The 19,598-nt window shown below is 50.2% G+C and overlaps 1 long non-coding RNA gene across 4 annotated transcripts; it reads right to left on the bottom strand.

Moving 5' to 3' along the window:
• Positions 1-701: 701 nt before the first annotated feature.
• On the bottom strand, positions 702-18,927 carry LOC116237058 (uncharacterized). 4 transcript variants are annotated; one of them, XR_016459837.1, is made up of 4 exons: positions 17,272-17,416; positions 2,430-2,512; positions 2,237-2,357; positions 702-2,146 (listed from the first exon to the last, which is right to left on the bottom strand). It is a non-coding gene; the product is annotated as an uncharacterized LOC116237058 (long non-coding RNA). The 4 variants fall into 4 exon arrangements; XR_016459838.1 differs by lacking the exon at positions 17,272-17,416 and adding an exon at positions 18,804-18,927 and having other exon boundaries at positions 2,237-2,512; XR_004168651.2 differs by having other exon boundaries at positions 702-2,151; positions 2,237-2,512.
• Between the last annotated feature and the right edge of the window lie 671 nt (positions 18,928-19,598).

Genomic DNA, 19,598 nt, shown 5'->3' with positions numbered 1-19,598 from the left:
TGCAGAAGCAAATTCAAAACGAGAAGCCAGATTCTCCTTCCTCTTCCCCCTGTGCCCTGGGACAGTGGGGCTGAGCGCTGCCAGGGTGGGGATTTGGAATGGTTTGGTTTAGTCCCAAATCAGGAGGATTTAGGGAAGGAGGGAAAGTAACTGCGTGGCAAACGTGGATTGAGAGTGTGGTTGGTAAGCAGGGAAGGGCATGGGACATCCAAGGGAAACTTGTGAAGCATTTCCAGCTCTGTTTCTGGGGATGGCCTGAAGGATGCTCGGCCTTTGAAGTGAGTTGGTGGGAGATTCCTGGAAGGAAAGGAGCCAAGCACCTGGCGAAGCTGCTGCAGGAGTCTGGGGGTCCAGAGTCACATGAAGAGGAGGTTTCCATGTGGCCATTCCTTCCCTGGCATGGAGGATCCCTGCTGGACGTGGCCTTGCTGCCTCTATGGAGGTCTGTGGCAACAGAACTGCCCCATTTCCCATCCTGGCCCCAGCACAGTGCCTGCTGACAGCAGGACCCACAGCCTCAGCTGCTCAGCCAACCCCACCTCCCCCACAGCCTTGTCATGTCCTGGTTTCCCCTTTGGGTTCAGGGCTTTGGTCACATGGAGGGTTTGCTGGGTGACACACAGTTAGGAGCCAACCCTGGCCCCAGTTCATCAGCCATGCTTGTTTCAAGCAGTAAAAGACACTATTAAAAAAAATATATATACAATAGTCAAAGCAAGTTTATTTTCACAGAAGAGTATCTCTAGTGGTATTTTATTCGTGGTTTTCATTTCATACTATTTTACTGCTTAAAATTCTTTGCATTAACATCAGTGCAGTGGATGGGGAGTGAACTGATTTCATTGGGGACCCACAGGATTAATCCTTTTCCAGGGGACACCCCTTAAACATGAAGCTGACGTGCTGCCCTGTTCCCATACTTGTGCTGCTGTTTTGGTACCTTCCGAGCAATGCTGGGGATAGAAGCCCTTCCCCTGAGGAGGTACATAGAGGGTTAGAATGTGTAGAAGAGAATCGAGCTGTAGCTTTGTGTGGCAGGTCCCCATGACTCCTGGAAAGCCAGATGTATGGAGCAGAGGGCTGCATTCCTCTGCTGCTAGATACTCAGCATCCCCACCCTTCAGCTGTTGCCCAGCCTGAGTAAATCCCATCCCAGCCTTGCTGAAGCTACGCCCTATCCCAAGAAGCAGAGGAGCCTTAAATGAGCTGCATCACTGATGAGAGTCCCAGAGCCCAAGCAGCCAGGTCTGAATCGCCCCATGTTTCATTTCCAGGGTGAAATTTGAGGGCTCCAATTTCTTATTGCAGCTCTCTTCCTCCCGATTCATCTGAGAAGGTGCCCTCAGTTTGCCCTTGCTCCTCAGTGTCTCAGATCTCACATGTTCCCCTGGCAGTGAGATGCCAGTGATAATGTCCCCAGACATCCTTCAGTCTTGAGAAACTGGTGCAGCCCTCATCGAGTTACAGTCCCTCCTGTGATCTGGATTCTATTTACTCTGGAATGTGGCAGAGGGGTTGTCCCATCTGCTTCTCACAAGGGGAAGAAATAACCATTCTCTGTCCCTTGTCAAGTGCCAGAGCTCTGAAGCAGGCTGTCATCTCCTGCATCTGCTGTCAGATGTCAGTGCCACCTACCTGGCAGGAACAGGAAGGATTAGGACTTGCTGCCTTTGGCTCATCTCTCTTTCTCACCTGTCTCCTGAGGAGGATGGGGCATTGGTCTGAATTGTTGGCTTATCTTACATAAATACATAGGAGCCCTAATCTCTCCAGCAGGGTTTGCATGTGAGTTGGGTTGATAGAGATTATCAAATCAGAAAGAACCACCCTCTAACTCTGTCCCATGGGAGAGCTGGGAACTTGTCCAAAACCAGAATGTACTTCCAGGGGCCAACCAGCCAAAATCTGATCAGCTCACAGGGCTTTCAGTCCATGGGCTAAGCCAGCTCATTTCATTGTTTCTCTTGCAGCCATTAAAAATGAGAGATGCATTCTTCTTTATGTAGGTGTTATGTAGTTATTCCCTGGAATAACACAATCCTAGGTGCTGTAGAAGACCCACTGTGTTGTTCAGTAGTGCCATGTGCTGGTTTTTTTTGCTCCAGGACCTCTCCTCTGTGGCTGAGCATCTCCTCTGGTGGCATTGCTGCTCTTTAAGGAAGGCAATAGACTGTATAGTTATCACCTGAAATGGGATAGAATCCCTCCCACCAAACTATACAACCTACTACCTCACCTCCACAGAGCAGTACAGAGGTCTGGTGTGATTCCCTGGCTTTGTGGAAGAGCAGGATTTCTTGCACCACCTCTCTCCATGCTTTGTGTGGAAGCAGATGAACTGAAGATCTGACTGTCTCCTTAGGAAAGACAGTAGATTGTATAGTTAGCTCAAAGGGAGGATAGGACTCCACAACTATTCAATCTACTACCTCAGCCTCAAGGACAGCTTGGGACCATTGCCATCTAGGGCAATGAGATGATCCTTATCCAGGTACTGACTGCTCAGTGGTTCCTGTGAAGAGAAATGCATAAAAATTCATCAGGCTTTGTGCTGCTAAAAGAAGCAAGTCTCATACTCAGCCTTGTCGTGGAGCTCCCTTTCCTCCTTATAGCTCCACTTGGACTATCATATATCCTTGGCAATGATGCTGGCTGCAAACTTTATGTGCCCAAGAGCTTATGGAAGCAGCACATCTGCAGATTGAGCCCAAGACCATGCACACAGCAAGCAGAGCCTTCCTGAAGCCACAGCAACACCAAATAATATACAGGCAAGCTGACCTCACCTCTTGAACACACAGCATATCTAGAACAAACCTGCCAGACTAGATAAAATAATCTATCAATTTAGCTGTTATGCACTCCAGGGAACTGAGCAGATTAGAAGTAACTGAGTACAAGGAAGCTTTTAGGCTGCACATGTAATGGTATTGAGTATATCAAGGCAGATCTCATTTCCCAAACAAATGAGAGCAACATGCAGGTCCTTTAATGCTATAGCACAGCCAGGCACTATTAGCGTGGAGCAGAGACAGGCTGGCTTCCCCCCAAGCCCTTGGCTCACCTTCTGAGGCTTTTTCATTCTCTGTACACCTAACTACAGATGCAAGGTATTACGCTGGCAGTTTAGAAGATGTGTGAGGTTCTCTTGCAATGAAAAAGATTTTCCCTTAAAGATTAAAGGATCTAAGGAAAAGGGAGTCACCAGCAGCACGTTAAGGGGCTGCATGTGCAACACAGCAAAGACCCAAAGGACTTCCCAAAAGAACTCAGTGCTGTGAAGCAGGAGGGGTCCCATCTGCCCACGGCTGGATGGGAGATGCAGGGGCTAAGGCATACATCACCAAAGGGACAGAGGATGCCTAATGAATTGCATTTCCACAGCTAACAGGCAGCAGAGTGCATGAGTGAGATACCCAAAGCTCTGGTCAGCTATTGTAGCTGGTGTCCCCAAGGTGAGAGTTTAAGATGGGCAGAAAAAAGGATATCTCTGCAACGAGGCTTGGACAGTGCCCACATTCCTTCGACGAGCTGTCCAGAAATCCTTCTCAACTAGCAGTCAGCACAGCCCAGTTAATTCTTTTAATTTCCTTTGACAAACTCAGCCTTGGGATGACCCACTGTGCCAGGCCATCTGGCCCAGGCCTCTCCCTGTGTGATAACATATAAACAGTGTTAGAAAATCAGCGTTGCAGGACTGATTCCTACAGCATTAAAGTACCCAACCCATCCACGGTGCCACGCGCTTTGAATCCCAAACAGCCTTCTGATGGGGAATAATATTCTTCCTGTTTTATTGGCTTAGCAAATGATGCACAGAGGTTAAACCTCCCTCCTTAATGCTTAATGCAACAGCAGCCAGAGCTTTGCGGCATTTACCACCAGGAACAGAGGGATTCATTTAGTCAGAAGTTTAGGAGTTAGGCTCAGTGATCCTCGTGGGTTCCTTCTGACTCCTGTTTTTCTATCTGAAAGTGTTTTAGCTTCCCAAAACTTAAGCTGGTGCCATAGACACCAACCAGAGGAGCAGGCATTTACAGGCTCACTTTTGATACCGTTGCAGAGAATAGGAGTTTGGGTTAATATCAAACTGTGGATGGGAAATTATGTTACATAGCCCCTCATTTACATCAATCTAATTATACATGGGGAGGAGAAAGAAAAAAAATCCCTTCTGACTTCTACAAGTAATCCTGAAAACAGGAGATTTAATTATGATAATTGTCTTAATGAGTATAGGTTTCAGGAATACCGAGCTGCTGACACTGCAATCCTGTTCCTACCAGGACCTATGAAGAAAGCAGTCAAATAGGATAATTCAGAAATGCTGTGAGGATCAGTGTGACTCTTGTGGCCCCTGTGCCATTGTCACAGCTGGTGCTGTAAGGATGCCCCTCTCCAGGATGGATTATGGTGTAAAGATGAGGAAAGAAGCAGCAATATGATCAAATCTGCCAAAGATCACAGGATGAGTCCATAGGAAAGCTGGCAGTGGGACCACGCTGGGCAGGTCCTGCTCCTGTCTCCAGGCACCTTCCCATCATGATGGCTTCCCAGTTTCCAGGCACAAAACCTTCCCTTCCAGCACACTGCTGCTGAACCACACATTTACAAGTGCCTAAATGCAACACTGCACTGCAAAAAGCTGCATAAAACGGCCAAAAGGGTCCACAGGGGTCAGGAGCCCATACCCCAAAGCGATCCGCTGCCTTCTGAGTTCATGAAACCTGAAATTTTGGAAGATTTTTAGACGCTTGACCTCCACGAGCCAGAAAAACACCATTTTCTGTGCATAGATTTTTGGGGAGCAGTACTGCTGCTCTCCCATTCCAGATCCGCACGAGGACATAAAAATAAGCCAAATGTGGGATAGAAATTGGCAGGTGAATGACAGCTAGCTTTCTTCAAGATCCTTCACGTAGGTAAAACGTCCGTTCCATCCTGGCTTTCCTGCTTGTATTTCGAGATGGAAAAATGACTGCAGCCAACTCTGGGGACCTTGGGGAGATGCCTCATGGTGGACCCACAGCTGCCTGTGGGTCTGAAGGCCGAAGAGGCCCAGCAGAGCCTCTGCCTTTCAAATCGTGGTGGTACGGAGCTTCGGAAAAGAGCTTGAACAGCTTCGAGGAGCTGATCTGGCTTATTAAGGAGAAGTGAATGAAATGGAGGAGGAGGAGGGGGGAGGAAACCATGCAACAACAAGGTCGCTCCGTTCAAAGCAGGCGCAGCTTTCAGCCTTTGTATAACAGCAGCGCTGAGCTCGGTGCCAAAATGTGCCGGGCACGGGCAGGACTTCCCAGAGGAAAATGCTGAGTCTCTGAGAGTCCTTTCAGCCCCATGGAGCCACGGCAGGAGCAGACAGAGGGAGGCAGGGGAACGCAGAGCTGCCCGCAGCCACTGCCGGCTCCCACAAAATGGCTGCCTGACGGCCATTTTGTCGCCGTGGCTTTGCCGGTGGGGAAGGCCGTAGCGACATGGAATGGGGAAATGAGAAGCAAATAGACAAGAAGAGAAGGAAAAAAGAAGAAGAAGGAAAAAAAAAAGAAGTTGGGAAAGTTTTCGGGAGCTCCTGATGGGTGCAGGGATGCTGTGTTCTGGGAAAGCATAGCAGAGCTGACCCTGGGGCCGAGCGTGAAGATGCGAAAGAGTTAATTGGAGGCAATGCAAAGAGGCAAAGGGGAGATGGACACCAAAATTGGGAAAGTTCACCCCCCAAAACAGCCCCGCATCTCAGCAGTGCTTTCCTCCGTGGGCTGTAATGTTGTCGGCAGTTCTTCACTTGTTTGTATGAAGCACTTATTGTCGTGTGAAACAATTAACAGGTATCCTAATGAATTCCTGCTCATCTGACAGGGGTTGTCTCGAGTTCTGTTGGATGTTTGTCAACCTCTCGGTCCTCATTCATCAATTTGGTGTTTTTATCTACAATATGTGCATCTGTAACATGCTCCTAATGCTATTTGTCTTTGATTAACCCTTCATAAACCCATTATTAAAGGTTGCAAGAAATGCTGGTCAATCAGCATATCACATACACTTTCCTAAAGGAAAAATAAAAATCCCAGATTTTTTTTTTGTCACAAAATTAAAAACAAGTGCAATTAATGTTTCGTAATTCCTCCGGAAGAGTAAAAATCAAAGAGATAAAAGGAAAAAAAAAAAAAAACAAACTTTTAACTGCTCTGTGTTCAATCCTATAGGATAATGCAATTCTATAAGATAACACGATGCTACAGGATAACGCAATGCTATAGGATAACAGAATTGTATAGGAAAACACAATGCTATAGGATAACGGAATTCTATAGGATAACTGAATGCTATAGACAATGGAATTGTATAGGAAAATGCAATGCTATAGGATAACGGAATTCTACAGGAATTCTATAGGATAATGGAATGCTACAGTATGGTGGAATTCTATAGGATAGCGGAATTCTATAGGAAAACGCAATGCTATAGGATGACGCAATGCTATAGGACAACACAAAGACCTACGCAGAGAACATCCTGCAACATTCTGTAGGACTCTTCCATTAATTCTGCTCTTCTTCAGTTCAAAACCTGCTTGCAAAAGGCTCACGTTTACCCCTAACATATACATTTGGACCAAAACACGGAATTTGCAACGCACTCCCGGCGCCCACCTATGCACCCCCAACTCCAAGACCACCATTTCCACCACAATTGTCCTTTTGTAAGAAAGCCAAGCAGATACGGAGGCAAATACCTTTCTATGCAAGGACAGCGATCCCCCCGCTCCTGCTCTCGCTCCCAGCATCTCTCCAGATGTCCAGCAATCCCTCCAGGAGAGGTGAGACCACCCCAAAGCTGACCCACAGCAGAGCCGATCCCCATTATGTCACCAGAAATCCATTCCCCTCTGCCGTTTGGGAGCAAAGAGCCACGACTGCAAACTGCGAAGCCATCCCAGCAACTGAGGGAAATGCAGAATCACTTAAAAAAAAAAAAAAAAAAAAAAAAAAAAGGCTTTTATTTGGCGCATGTTCTGGTGGTGGTTTTTTTTTTGTTGTTGTTTTTTTGGGTTTTTTTTTTTTTTTGCCATGCTTCTGCGCAACGTTGTATGGTAACGCCACCAAGTTCCCTTCAACTTTTAAGGCACGTTGCTTCCCATGGCTTGTTGTGTTGCAGGATATGCATCCTTGCAGTAAACAGCTTTGCTGTCACAGTACTGCACCATCCCAGCAAGGAAAGCGAGTGCTTAAAAAGCCAGGAGCAGCTCAATCTTTTAACATTTAAATGAAGATTTTTATTCCCGAGACAAAAACTTTTCAGGCAATAAACAAAACAAAACAAAACAAAAATCCCTAAAAAATAATAATAATTAAAAAAAAAATAAAAAATAAAAAATGCTCCGGATCCCATTAGCTAAAGCCAAATCTGCAGAAAGGTCACATATGCACCAAAAACGAAAGGACACACAACAGGTTAAACTGCTACCGTCCGGCGCTGACCGGCTCTAATCATACCAAGCCGATGTGTAAAACCATCCGCCCGTCCAAAAACAAATTAGACAACAGTTCTCACTGGTACTTTATAAATGCACGAGGAAAGAGGGCTGTTTTATTGAATACAGCCAACAAACCTTTCCGTACCCTGCAGCCCCGCGGCTCTGCGTGCACCCAGCAGCCTTACCCCGCTAACACAAAAGCTCGGTTTGGCAATTCCCAGGCATTTTCAGTGCTCAACATATGCCAAAAACTGCCCACTCTCTGTCTCTGACTTTGGTCTCCTTCCAAAAGGTCCTTTTTATTTATTTATTTATTTTTTTCCCCCTCCCTGCTACAGCCGGTGCCACGTCGAGACGGGAGACTTTGGGCTCGAACATGGCCGCAGCCTCCAAGAAAGAGCCAAGTCCCAGCGTCCTCGCTTCCCCCTTCCAGGCAGAAAACAAAATGGCCATGCAGCCATTTTGTTCGCAGGAGATGGGAGGGAAGAAAGGAAGGGAGGGGAAAAGGGAGGGTAGGATGCAATAGGAACTGAACAGCTTGGCAGAAATGTCCAGTTCTGTCCTCCCTGCCTCCTGCTGAGTGGCCCTGTCCAGCCACATAGCTGTATGGGGCTGTGGGTCAGGGTTTCCAGCACACTGTGAGGTCCTGGAAAGGGTTACGTGTCTTTGCCAGGTCTTGGCAGCACCTCTGGCCTCACCACGACCAGCTCTGTGGGGTTGTTCACTGTGAGAGCTCCCGATGGGAGCAGGGCAGGAGAACGGAAACCAACACGGTAACGTCCAACTCCTGTACTTCCCTGGGAAGGAAACGGTGTAAATAACACCCACAGGAGAGCGTGGGGAGGGGGAAAGGAACCCAGGGCAATCAGCAAGGTCTTCGGGACAGAGGTTCCCAAATGGTTGGATGTGAAGAACAAACCATCTGCTCTCCCTTCCAACCTAAACCATTCCACAAAAGCCATCTTTGATATTCCTGAGCGGTGTGTGGGCATCACCCTTACCCTGCCATTGTCCACAACAGAGGTGAGGTCTCTTTTTGACTAAAACCAACCCAGAGCAGGTGGTCAGAGAGGGACACAGCTCATGGGAGAGCACCCAACACAGAGCAAGATGAAGCTGTGAGAGTCACAGATGTTCCCAAGCCTTAGGATAAGTGAGAAATCCCATTACAAACCCTATCCCTATGGATGAAGGGAAATGTAAATGCCACAACCAAGCACAGTGCAGACCTTGTGGGAAAACCTGTAAGGAGGGGTGTTAATTGACACTCTGTGCACATTTCCATATGGGATAAATTGAAGCACTGGAGGACAAAGCTGGTAAGCTATTGAGTCAGAGGGGAGGACAGTTCTCCTGAAGAGTAATTTGGAGCAGAATTGCAATGCCAGCACTGCTGTGAAGAAACCAAGGATGCTCAGGCTTCTAATAACTGCTGTTTCTCACTCTATCCCTAACTTCCTGTAGATGATCCTAAGGTCTTCAGGTGAAAATGGTTGTGAATATATCACTTCTTAAATTGCTCTGCTTGATTTTCTTTATTTGAAGATGAGCATCACCTGTAGCAAACTGTCAGCATTTGTCACAACTTTTCATGCAGGCTTGGTGGGCAGCTGTGAGAACTCCTTCGTAGGTACGCCTGTGCTATTTGTGCCAACAAAGTTTGGGAACTTTGAAGGTATTTGAGAGATCCAAGTCTTGTTTGTTTCAGTAGGGTTTGGGACAGCAAAGCCCACTGATGAGGTGATGTCCTCATGGCCTCCAGTCTGCAGCCTCTGAGCTGCACTGGTGGTAACTGAGACTGCTTTCATGGCCACATCTCTCCCAGAGGACAGGACTCTTGCTCTCAGTGCTCTCTGTCTCAGATATTGATGCTGTGGCCTCACCAGAGCTCTCATTCAAGGCACACCCTTGATGTTACTGTTCAGTCTCTCAGTGATGTGAAGGGGGTTCACTGTCTGGATGAAAGCTAGTCAAAAACCAGGAGCATGGCATTGGTAAGGCACGTGGGCCCCTCCTCCATCCCCAGGAGGCTTTCTTAGGAAAATAATTTCTGAATGGAGGAGTTGGTGGTCATCCTTCAATGCTACTTTCTGCCAAGGATCATTGTTTGATGGTAGATAGAACAAAGAATGCTGTTTGGCTTTGGATCAAAGATGGATGGGGAGAGAAGAAGACTGCCAAATTCTGTTTGAGACCAGGGCTCTTCAGACAGAGTCTGTGATGCTGCCAGGGGTCTCGCAAGCCAAAGTCCTTGTGCTTTAGCTCTGTTTTTTCTTACCATGTTGTACAGCTGTGGCAGTCAGCTGCTCATCATCATGTGTTTGTGTCTTTGGACTTCCTCAGCATCAAAGCGTTCCCTCTGGCTGTTTACTGGAGCGTCTTCAGGTCTTCTCCTGGTTATTCCCTCAATGTGAGCCCATACAAATGTAGCCCCACTGCCTTATTGCAGATGCTCCTCCTCCCCACACTGACCATTTGGCTTCTGGCTCATAAATTTTAGAGGGGATGAAAATGTGAGTAAGAAGCAAAGGAATTTTATTCCTTTGATGATGAGAAAAACTTTTCTTTTGAATGGGGAGGAAGTGTGTCAGCTTTTTTCCTTAGTTGGTGCAAGAGCACGGGTGAACCAAAACGCTTCCTCTGTATATTTGTGGGCTGATTCTTTTCTTCTTCAGTCTTGTCCAGAGGCACTTCTCCTCATTTCCCCTTCTCAGAAGACTTCAGGACTCCTCTGTTTTTGTCTATCGGGGATGATGTACAACAACAAAATGATTTGGGAAGGAAAACAGCAGACTTAACACAACTGCATTGCTGAGTTCCTGCATCTAGTCTTATTGAGTCACTTTGCCTTTGTTTTCTCCTCTGGGAGATTGATGCTCCCTACCTGGGATGGTGGGAAGGTTAATTAGTTAATCTGCTAATTAGGTGAACAAGTTTTGAACAATGCATTTTGCTTGAGGCAGTAGATTTCATGAAGGTCTAACACTGGCTTTGGATGGATGGGCTCCTGGTTCTTATCAGCCAGGACACCTCGCCCTCTGCCAGAGAGAAGAGAGCTGAACTTACCTGCATTGCTCATACTGATGCTACAGCTCATCTGAAGCACATATCAGCAGAGTCCCAGATCTTCCCTGCCTTTTTCTTTCACCGACCCTGGGGCTCCAGCCCAAGGAAGCAGAAATCCAAGATAGCTTTTCGGACAGCACTGCCAGTCTGCTGTGTGCCACAGCATCTGAAACCCGTATTCACCTGATGCTGGAGGACTGACTGCATACTGCAAAAGCAGTCTCCCCCTTCTCCTAGGAGGTGGATAATGGTAGGGAGCATTCTGCCTGCTAAGGTGAGAGGCACCTTTTCCATATCTCTGGGACTCATTGGATACTGAATTTGAAGCTGTTGCTGCAAGTGATCCCAAAAACCGAATTATTTTAGATGTTGACCAGTCCTGACCTCATCCAAAGACCATTGAATGCATCTTCATGCACCTTCTGTGTCTGCTGAGGTGAAGTTGCAGCCCACAGTGAAGGCTGTCCCCTGGTTCTGACAGGTCCTAACAAAGATGGGACCACTGGTGCTTACAGAGGTTGTTTGCCCACATTTTCTATAGTTCGTTACAAAACTTCCCTGCTCCAACTCAGAAACCATATAGATTCCTAATTGCAGCCAAGTTTGACCACAGATACCATAACACAGATCAATCTCTTTCCTCTTTGTTGATGCAAAAATGCCTCGGAGAGATAATAGCAGTAAGTCTTTGCTGACTGATGGCAGTGTTGGCTTTGAGCAGTCCGTGGATTGGCCATCCTCCACTGCCATTTCCTAAAAGCAGTATTTTTCTGGTTGTTTATCTTCCCCAGCCTTGTATGCAGCCATTGCCCAAAAGCCCCTCTCTGTCCAGGGAGCAGGATTTACTGCTTCTGTTTAAGTAGTGGCAGAGCACAGAACAACGGAGGCCCTATGCAAACATGTGCTGCTGTTTTCTTTTGCTTTCCATTTATTCTTCAGTGGTAAATCACAGCACTTGAAAGCAAACAAAAATCAGAAGGACCCAAAGCTCCGTCTTGAGCCATACAACAGGGGGTGAAGACAGGTTGCACCGAGAAGTTAAGCGACAAATAGCTCTTGAAAACAAAGATGTTTCATCTCTGATGCATGCCTCGGATTGTTTCTGGCTGGGTTTTGGCTCTTTGAACAAGGCAGAAGCTTTGTGTCTGGACTGCTTAGCACACAAGAGATCTGGGCTGTGTGTGTACTCTGCTTCAGGTTAGGACCATCTTTATCTTCTGTGCGTGGACAGCACTGAGTACAATGGATCCCTCAAGATGTTCCAATGAGAAAATGTGACACAAGCAAGAGCTTGTTTACATGGTTTGAGTATACAGGACACCAGGGCTGGAAATGGTCACTGCTAGATTTTGTCTTGACTCTGCCATCAAGCCTCACCCTTCCAAAGACCCTAAAGGACCACGCAGGCTCACACCCCTGCATTACAACAACAGACTGATCCACATGCTAGCTCCTTCTTTGACCTCATTTCAGCCCACGCTGACATCTGGCCCTGTGTTTTCAAGCCATTGCAGGGCTGACAGAAGCTTTGCATAGTTGGGCAAGATTGCCAAGGGAAAGAAGGTGGAACGACTGCTCGGGAAGTGGCATCAGCACCTATCAACTTTAACCAGCATTTCTACAGAGCAAGACTGAAAGCTTGGTCCCTCCCATCACCAAGTGAGACAGCATAACCTGCACTCAGGATCAGCACAACTCTGCAGTCTCACTGTGGCAGCCAAAACAAATCCACCTTTACCTCCTTATAGCAGAGCTGAGCTCAAGGAAACAGGCAGTGTCCGGAAGGCTGAGCTTATCAGCACAGTACAAAGATCTCTCCAGAAAGTGCAAAGCCCTTTGGAGAATACCCCCACCCACTGTCCCTTTGGGGGCTCAGCACTGCCATTCACTGTGATCGTGGTGGTTTGGTGGCCACAGCTCTCCAAAGGCTTTGGCTGAGTCCATAGGGCAAAATTTAGGCATGGTTGTGGCATCCATGTCTGAGAGCAAGCCGTGTTGTTGGGCTGCATGGAGCAGCTATGGCAGGCACAGATAAAAGCAGAGCCCGAGAGGCATCTGCCTGCAGTGGGGTGTGCGCTGCTAATGCGCAGGGATGAACAGATGGGTTGATTACACAGGGAGAAATGGACACTAATCGTATCCAGATTCACCAGCTGCAGGATTTCCTCCTGAGCCCTGAAGGACAGGAAGCCCTTACCTGCTTCTTTATCCTGTCTCTGTTCATTAGGCCCTTCCCCCGCCCTGGGAACCACGTCTGGGCTAATTCCCTGCGCCCAGACCGCAGAGCTCACATCCAGATGGGAACTCCCACAGCACTCCAGCATGGCTGGATGCAGCTCCAGCCCATGGGCCTATCCTGTCTTTCAGCTCTGGCACAGCCTGGCTCATGTTTTCCCACTTGGGGAACCCACTGCAAGACTCCTCTTGCCTTCCATGGCCTCTCTGAACAATGGGGAAGAATTTGGAGCATGTTGTGCATCAAAGACTGCACTGGGGATCAATGCATTGTGTGCCACCATGTCCTGCACTGAGATGCAGCCACTTCTGAGATAATGTCCAGTACGTCTTTGGCACACATCCAGTGAAGCCAGGGAATAAAGAAGGATTTTGCAGGCTTAAAACATCAGAAGCAACCCTCCAGCAGGCTGCACGATGATTCACTGGGCTGAACTGGGAGGTGATGTTGGAGAACTTAACTGCATTCTTGCTTCTGGGAGATTGAAACATCTTGAGCGGTCGGGTTTCATAGCCTGCTTAGGTCAGCAGTGCCAGCTTGAAGAAAGGAGCAGAAACCTCCCACCCTCCCTTATCTGCATCTCTCTGCATCCACCCCTGCTCTCTTCAGCCACTGGAAGCTGCTCCCAAAGCAGTATGGCTGCAGGGATGGCCCGAGGTGACCCCTATGGGGGGGTCTGAGCCCCATCCTCATCCACAGACAGGAGACCTGGGAGCAGATGGCAATTCAAGCTGTTGGTCATGCTGGTAGCAGCACTGCCCTCACTTTTGATGGAGTCTCCACGTGAGGAGTAAGCTTGAAAAATGCTACAACTCAAGCTGTTGCTCCACGTGGGGCTCTGGGGGACCCTTTCTCCTTACATGCTGAGGGTGCCTCTGTTCCTAGGCTTGCGTTGTCAGACTCAGTGTGTGCCAGCTCCCACACCATCCCTGGATGCCATGGGATGCCACGTGCTGCCCCTGCGAGCTGGTGCACGGATCTGAGCAAGCCAAGGCCAAAGGAGAGGAGAACCACTCCCTGCATTCTTGGTGTAATTCCCAGAACCTTCCTGCTCAGCCAAAGCTGCTTCAGGTCCCCATGCCTGGCACTGAAACATCAGCACAGCCATCCTGAGAGTTCAGATCAAACCCCCAGGATGCTGACTGAGCAGTCAACCACGCTGAACAGAGCCGTGGCCACTCTGCAGACCCCTCCAGGCAGGAGGAAGAGGAGGAAGCACAGCACTTGGTCTTGCAGGTGAGGAGAAGCCCCCTGCCCTCTCCAACCTCTTGGGCAGCTCCTCTATCCCTAGCTCAGTGACAGTGATGTGCTGGCAGCAGCCATATGGCACAGCAGCACCTGGGTACAGACCTCTCCAAACCACGAGGTGGTGCACACAGGGTTATACTGTGCTGTCATCATCAGAATAATGTTATACCTACCTCTTAGGCTACCTCACCCTGTGCAGCATGCCCCTTGTCAGGCTGCATCTTCTATTTTCTGCAGACAGGACTAACTCAGGAGTAAACATAGCATGCCAAATCCAGCACACAAAGTGCAAACCTCACGGGCTTCAGTGGGGGAAGCAGGCAGTGCTCAGTGCCCACAGACAGCCCTACAAAAACAAACTTTGCTTTGTCCTCCCCCAACTCACTTTTCACAGCAGCCAGGTAACATCAAAGATGAAGAGTAGCCATGAGCAACCTCACAACAGCAAGCCAGGATGATGGAAGAAGTGGATGGAAATCAGAGAATGAAAGAGGTGATTGACAGGGAGTAAAAACTGCAGCAGGAAAGGTAAATAATAGTGATTCTTCTAAAGATGAGCTGTGGAGTGGTTCAGTGGTGAGCTGGCACTGGGTACCCCATGTCCCCCATGGTGCATGGAACTGTGGGCATCCCTTGGATGTGTTTCTACTGGGATCTCATTCAACTTGTGCCCCCAGATCCGCTGCAACAAGCTGGCAACTACGAGAAAGAAGCCCACAAAGGCCAGATTTGCTCTCCCTGCCTTTAACATCCCATTTCTCCAGTAGAAGTGATTGCTGGAGAAATAAAACTGATTGTACGGACCGTGCAACCTGGTGAACGATGGTCCCCATGGGCTCAGCCTGCACACAAACCGAGCATGGCAGCACTGCAACTGCAAATCAGGCAAGTTTCATCAGAGCTTCAAGTTAAAAAAAAAAAAAAAAATGAGAGGAGGGAAAAAAAAAAAAGGAAAAAAAGGAAAACACAATCCAGACTCTGCCTTGGCCAAACCTGGCCCTTTTAAGGAAAGGAAATTTCCCAGAGCCACCCTCGACAAACCTAGAGGCCCAATCCTGCTCTCAGGAATGCCAGTGCAAATCTAGAACAGCTCTGCCGGCCACTGGGGGGGTTATGGCAGTTGTGTGTGCATCCAGCCCTGCAGGGAAGCTCCTGCTCTCCCCTAGAGATGGAGCTTGCACTGCAACAGCCAGGGAGCAAACTCCAGGTCCGAATGCAATCAGCATCAGAATGCTCTGCCTGCCAGTTTCAAGAATTTGTCCTTTTTGCTGAGCCATGATCTGGAAGCCCGAGCCTGAGTTTTGCTGTGAGCTGCATGCAATAAAACAGAGGGCTGCTACAGAGGGGCCACATGTTTTGCTTAGGGCACGTCCAAAGTGTCTGCCTCGAGTTCAGACTTCCTCTGCCCATGCAGAGCCCAACGCAGAGATGCCAGCAGCTTCAGTGTTTGGGTTTTTTTTGGTAGCAGCCCTCTGCCAACTTCTCCCAGGGAAGCAAAAGAAACTGGGGGCAAACTGGGAAAGGTCTGCTTCCACCCCAGCCCCTGTTTATGTCAAAAATCTGCAAGGGAAAAGCTACGGCGATGAGTAAAATGCTCGTGTTCCCTTCTCATTAACATTAAAGGTCTGGATGTAAACCAGATGTAAATGGGCTCTGCTGCAGAGGGTATTCTGCCACATTTTGGGGCCAGATCTGAGCGGCCCCATTTCCTGCTAACAGCAACGTGGGCATTCAGCTCCCCAGCCAACCACTGTGCAGCACGAGAGCCAGGGACCACAGCAAGCAGCCTCAAAAATGGGAACTGCCAGCAAAGGCCACAGCCCTGAGCTGCACTCCCCCCGAAGAGGAGGTCAGTAGCTGCATTCAGAACCCACTTCAGCATCTCCATGCATCTGCTCAGCCCACTGCAACCACTGCTTAGAGCTGACGAGCAAGCAAGTGGGAAGGTTCAGAGCAGAACCAAAGCACCCCAGCATCCAAAATGCAACGCACAAGGCAGCGCAGGTTGCTGCCAGGCCCATAAGGCACCCAGCACCTGAGAAAGCATCTCTAGGAGGTGAGCGGGGTGCGGGACGAACTCAGAGATGAACCCTGGAGAATGGGTGGGAGATTGAGGTGAAGCTGAGCTGGGGCGTTTGGGTGCTGTGCAGTCAGTTCAAAGGCTCTGCTGTAGGGCTGTGCGTCACTTGCTGAGAGAGAGAATATTGTTTTTGGAGAAGGGAGGAGGAGGGGGAAGCCAGGAGTGAGGAAGGAGGAGGAAAAATTTGGTGAAGGAGGAGGGGCAGCTCGCATGGCTCCTGAGCACCTGCATAGTGCGTGGCAGGAAGGAGGCAGGGAGACCCTGCCCTGCGGACAGGCTGCTTTTGTTGCATCCCAAACGAGCCTCGATTAAGTCTGACAGAAAGAGGGCAGAGTCCCGCACACTACGGACAATAGCCCCGAGCTCAGCAAGACCTGGAGAGCTTCGGCACAGCCGGGAGAGGTGTGAAGCTCCGCGAATCGCCCTCTGCAACGCCCCGTGCCTTGGCCAGGCAGCCCGGTCCCAGCTGGAGCCACCTCCAGAGGCCACCGCGAGCTCCACGACAGCCCTCCCTGCTGCTCCCTTGCCCATCTTTGCCCAGCGCAGCCCTGTGCCCAGCTATGGCCACGGCGCTTCGCCCATCCCGACACGTTGTGCCAGCTTCTAAACAGTTAACACCACCAGAACCAGACTGCAGCGCTTCCCTCATCCGCACATCCCTCCAAAAAAGAAAAAGAACCCGATCCTCTTATTCTCTCCTCCACCCACCTGGGCCACCTCCTGGCATCCATCCCGTGCCCACAACCAGCACGGGGTTCGGGGGGCTGTGGGCTCCCACCACGTTCGCCGCGGCTGCCATGTTGAATTGCAAATCCGACATGAGTCGACATCTTTTTTTTTTTTTTCTTTTTTTTTTTTTTCCTCCCCCTCCGTGGCGGAAGCACAAAGCACCCGCGTGGGGGACGGCGGTGAGCGGGGCGAGAGGAAAAAGCACCTCGGAGTGGTGCTCCGAGGTGGGACGCGAGGAAACGTCCCTCCATGTGGATCAATTGGAGTCTCAGGGCTGCGAGGAAGGGGGTTTTTGGGGGAAGAAGGCGAATTGCAGCAACAACAAAGCGCCGGGCGGAACGAAACGGTATTTCAAATCAAAGGCAAAAAAGCACCCCAACCAACCAACCAACCAACCAACCAAAAAAAGAAAAAAATGAAGAGCGAGGTTCGATTCCGTACCGAGGCAGCGAGAAGGACGCAGCGCCGGCAGAGTGGTTGTGTTGTGGAGCAGTGGCTGCTTTTAGCTCCGCTTATCCGGACAGTCACCAGGGAAGGATCCTTTTCCGAGAAAGGCCAGTTGGAGTGAGACAGCTTTTTTTTTTTTTTTTTTTTCCCTTCTCTCGTTTGCTCTCTCCCCTTTTCCCTTCTCCTCTCAGCTCAACGCCAAGAAATGGGCGGTGCCTGGATGCCAGGCTCCATCCGAACGAGACGCCGAAGGCCGGGGCAGGCTGGCACAAAGGCGAGCTGGCAGGAATTCCTGCACTCGGCGCTCCGAAAATCCGCTCTGAAGAGTTCTGCCCCAAAGGGAACGAGCACGGGGCGGGGGGCGATGGGGGGGAATAGCGATAATAATAATAATGATAATGATAATAATAAATGGGGCAGGAATAAAGCTGGGACCTTCCTGTGCGTCGACGCAGGTTAAACAAAAGGCCTGGGGACGTGGATGGGGCTCTGTGCCCCCCCCTGCCGTGTGCTCTTTCCCGCCCGCACGCCCCCTCATCCCGCCTCGTGCTCGGTGCAAAAAAGGGCCAAAAAAATACAAAAAAAAAAAAAAAGGGGGGAAAAAAAGCCGAAAGCGACGCGCCCGCCATGAGGGCAGCATGGCAGCAACCGCCTCCGAGGGGGCAGATCGAGGGCGGTTTGTGTGTTTTAGGGCGTATTTGGGGCCTTTTTTTTTTGTTGTTGCTGCCGCGAGCACATGGGTTGCGCCGATGATAAAAAGGGAGTCCCGGCGGGGCTCGGGAGGGGGGCCGAGGGGCCTGAGAGAGCTGCTGGGGAGATGCCAAGAGCACGGAACAAAACACGTTTTCATCTCGCCCGCACCGGGGGCCGAGGGGCGGCCGTGCACCCCGCAGCCCTCCTGGGGAGCGGCTGCCAAGCCCGCCTTGGCACGGCTCCCCCAAACAAAGCCGTCACCCATCCCCGAGCAGGCGCTGACAGTAAGCAAAGTGACAGGCGCATCTCCCGCATGTTAATCCAAACGACGAGGAGCGAGCGGTGCCAGCATCCCCCCCCAACCCCCCCCCCCCCCCCACCCCCCTTTCCCTACCTCCTCCTCTTTTCCCTTCCCCACATGCACGCGGACCCCCGGCCCCGTCCACCCCAACCCTTGGCACCTTCGTGCGGGGCCTTCCCTTTTGGGCGGGTTTAAATCAAAACAAGCGGCCGAGCTTCGGGGGGCGAACGAGGCCGCTCGGCGTCGGCGGTACCTGCTCCGTTCCCGCTGTCTTCCTCTCGCCTTGGATGCGTGACAAGAGCCAACTCGCCTCTGGTGGGCTCTGGGAGCCGCGGGGCTGTAACCCTTTGCAGGAAGTTGGCACGGCTCCCAGGTAGGACTCGACTCCCACATGGCTCCCCCCCAGCAGCCGCCGCCGCCGCTCCCTCCCTCCCTCTTCTCCCCACCCGCTCTGCCCCCAGGCCCGGCGTTGCCCCCACACTGTTGCCCATAGGGCCGCCCCACGCGCCGCCGCCGATTCTTGCACACGTACCCGTGAAGGATGACCTGGGCAACACCGAGAACAACAACTTCCTGCTCCGGCTCCCTCCAACGCCTGTTTCCACGCGGTGTGCGGCGAGACGGGGGGAGCTGGGAGGAGGTTTGGGGGTTTGTCGTCATTGAATCATGCTTTTTTTTTTTTTTTTTTTTTTGACCGTATATATATATATATATATAATTTTTTTTTTTTTTCCTGCTGGACACAACACGAAAGGAAGAAAAATGGGAAGAGAACAGCTCCAAGCCAGCCAGCAAGACAATGCGTGGGGGACAGGAGATTAGCGCAGCTCTCGGGATCCATCTCGCCTGCCCCATTTCGGAACCCCACGCCTCATCCATGCGGTGCTCCTGAACGATTCCAGTCCGCAGTCCGGAGTCCCTCCGAGCTGCCAAGAGCATCGCAACAGGAAAGAAAGAAAGAGCGAGAGGGAGAGCGAGGCAGAGTCCTCACAATCGAGCAGCGAGAAGAGCAAGGAGAAATTAACATCCAATTAGCGCCGTGTTTAACGAGGGAGACAGAGGCGGCCGTTGTTTTATTGCCCTGTTCTTTTCAGGCACATCTGACAGGCAGCGGGGAAGGCACCCCAGCTCGAAGTGACGTCATCATATTTTATTTTTTTTTTTTAATGTCTTTTCTATTTTTTTATTTATTTTTTTTTCTCCTTTTCCCCCCTTCTTTCCTCTTCCAAGTTGCAAGGCGAGATTTCGGCAACATGGCCAGGGCGACGCGGGGCTTCGAGCCGACGACTCCTGCCTCCATCCCCCCCTTCCCCAACACCAACCCTGT

Source organism: Phasianus colchicus, chromosome 25, assembly GCF_987193195.1.
Source record: "Phasianus colchicus chromosome 25, bPhaCol1.hap1.1, whole genome shotgun sequence".
NCBI classification, from domain to species: domain Eukaryota; kingdom Metazoa; phylum Chordata; class Aves; order Galliformes; family Phasianidae; genus Phasianus; species Phasianus colchicus.
Note: the sequence above shows the minus strand (reverse complement) of the source record. Positions and strands in the feature narration are given on the sequence as shown.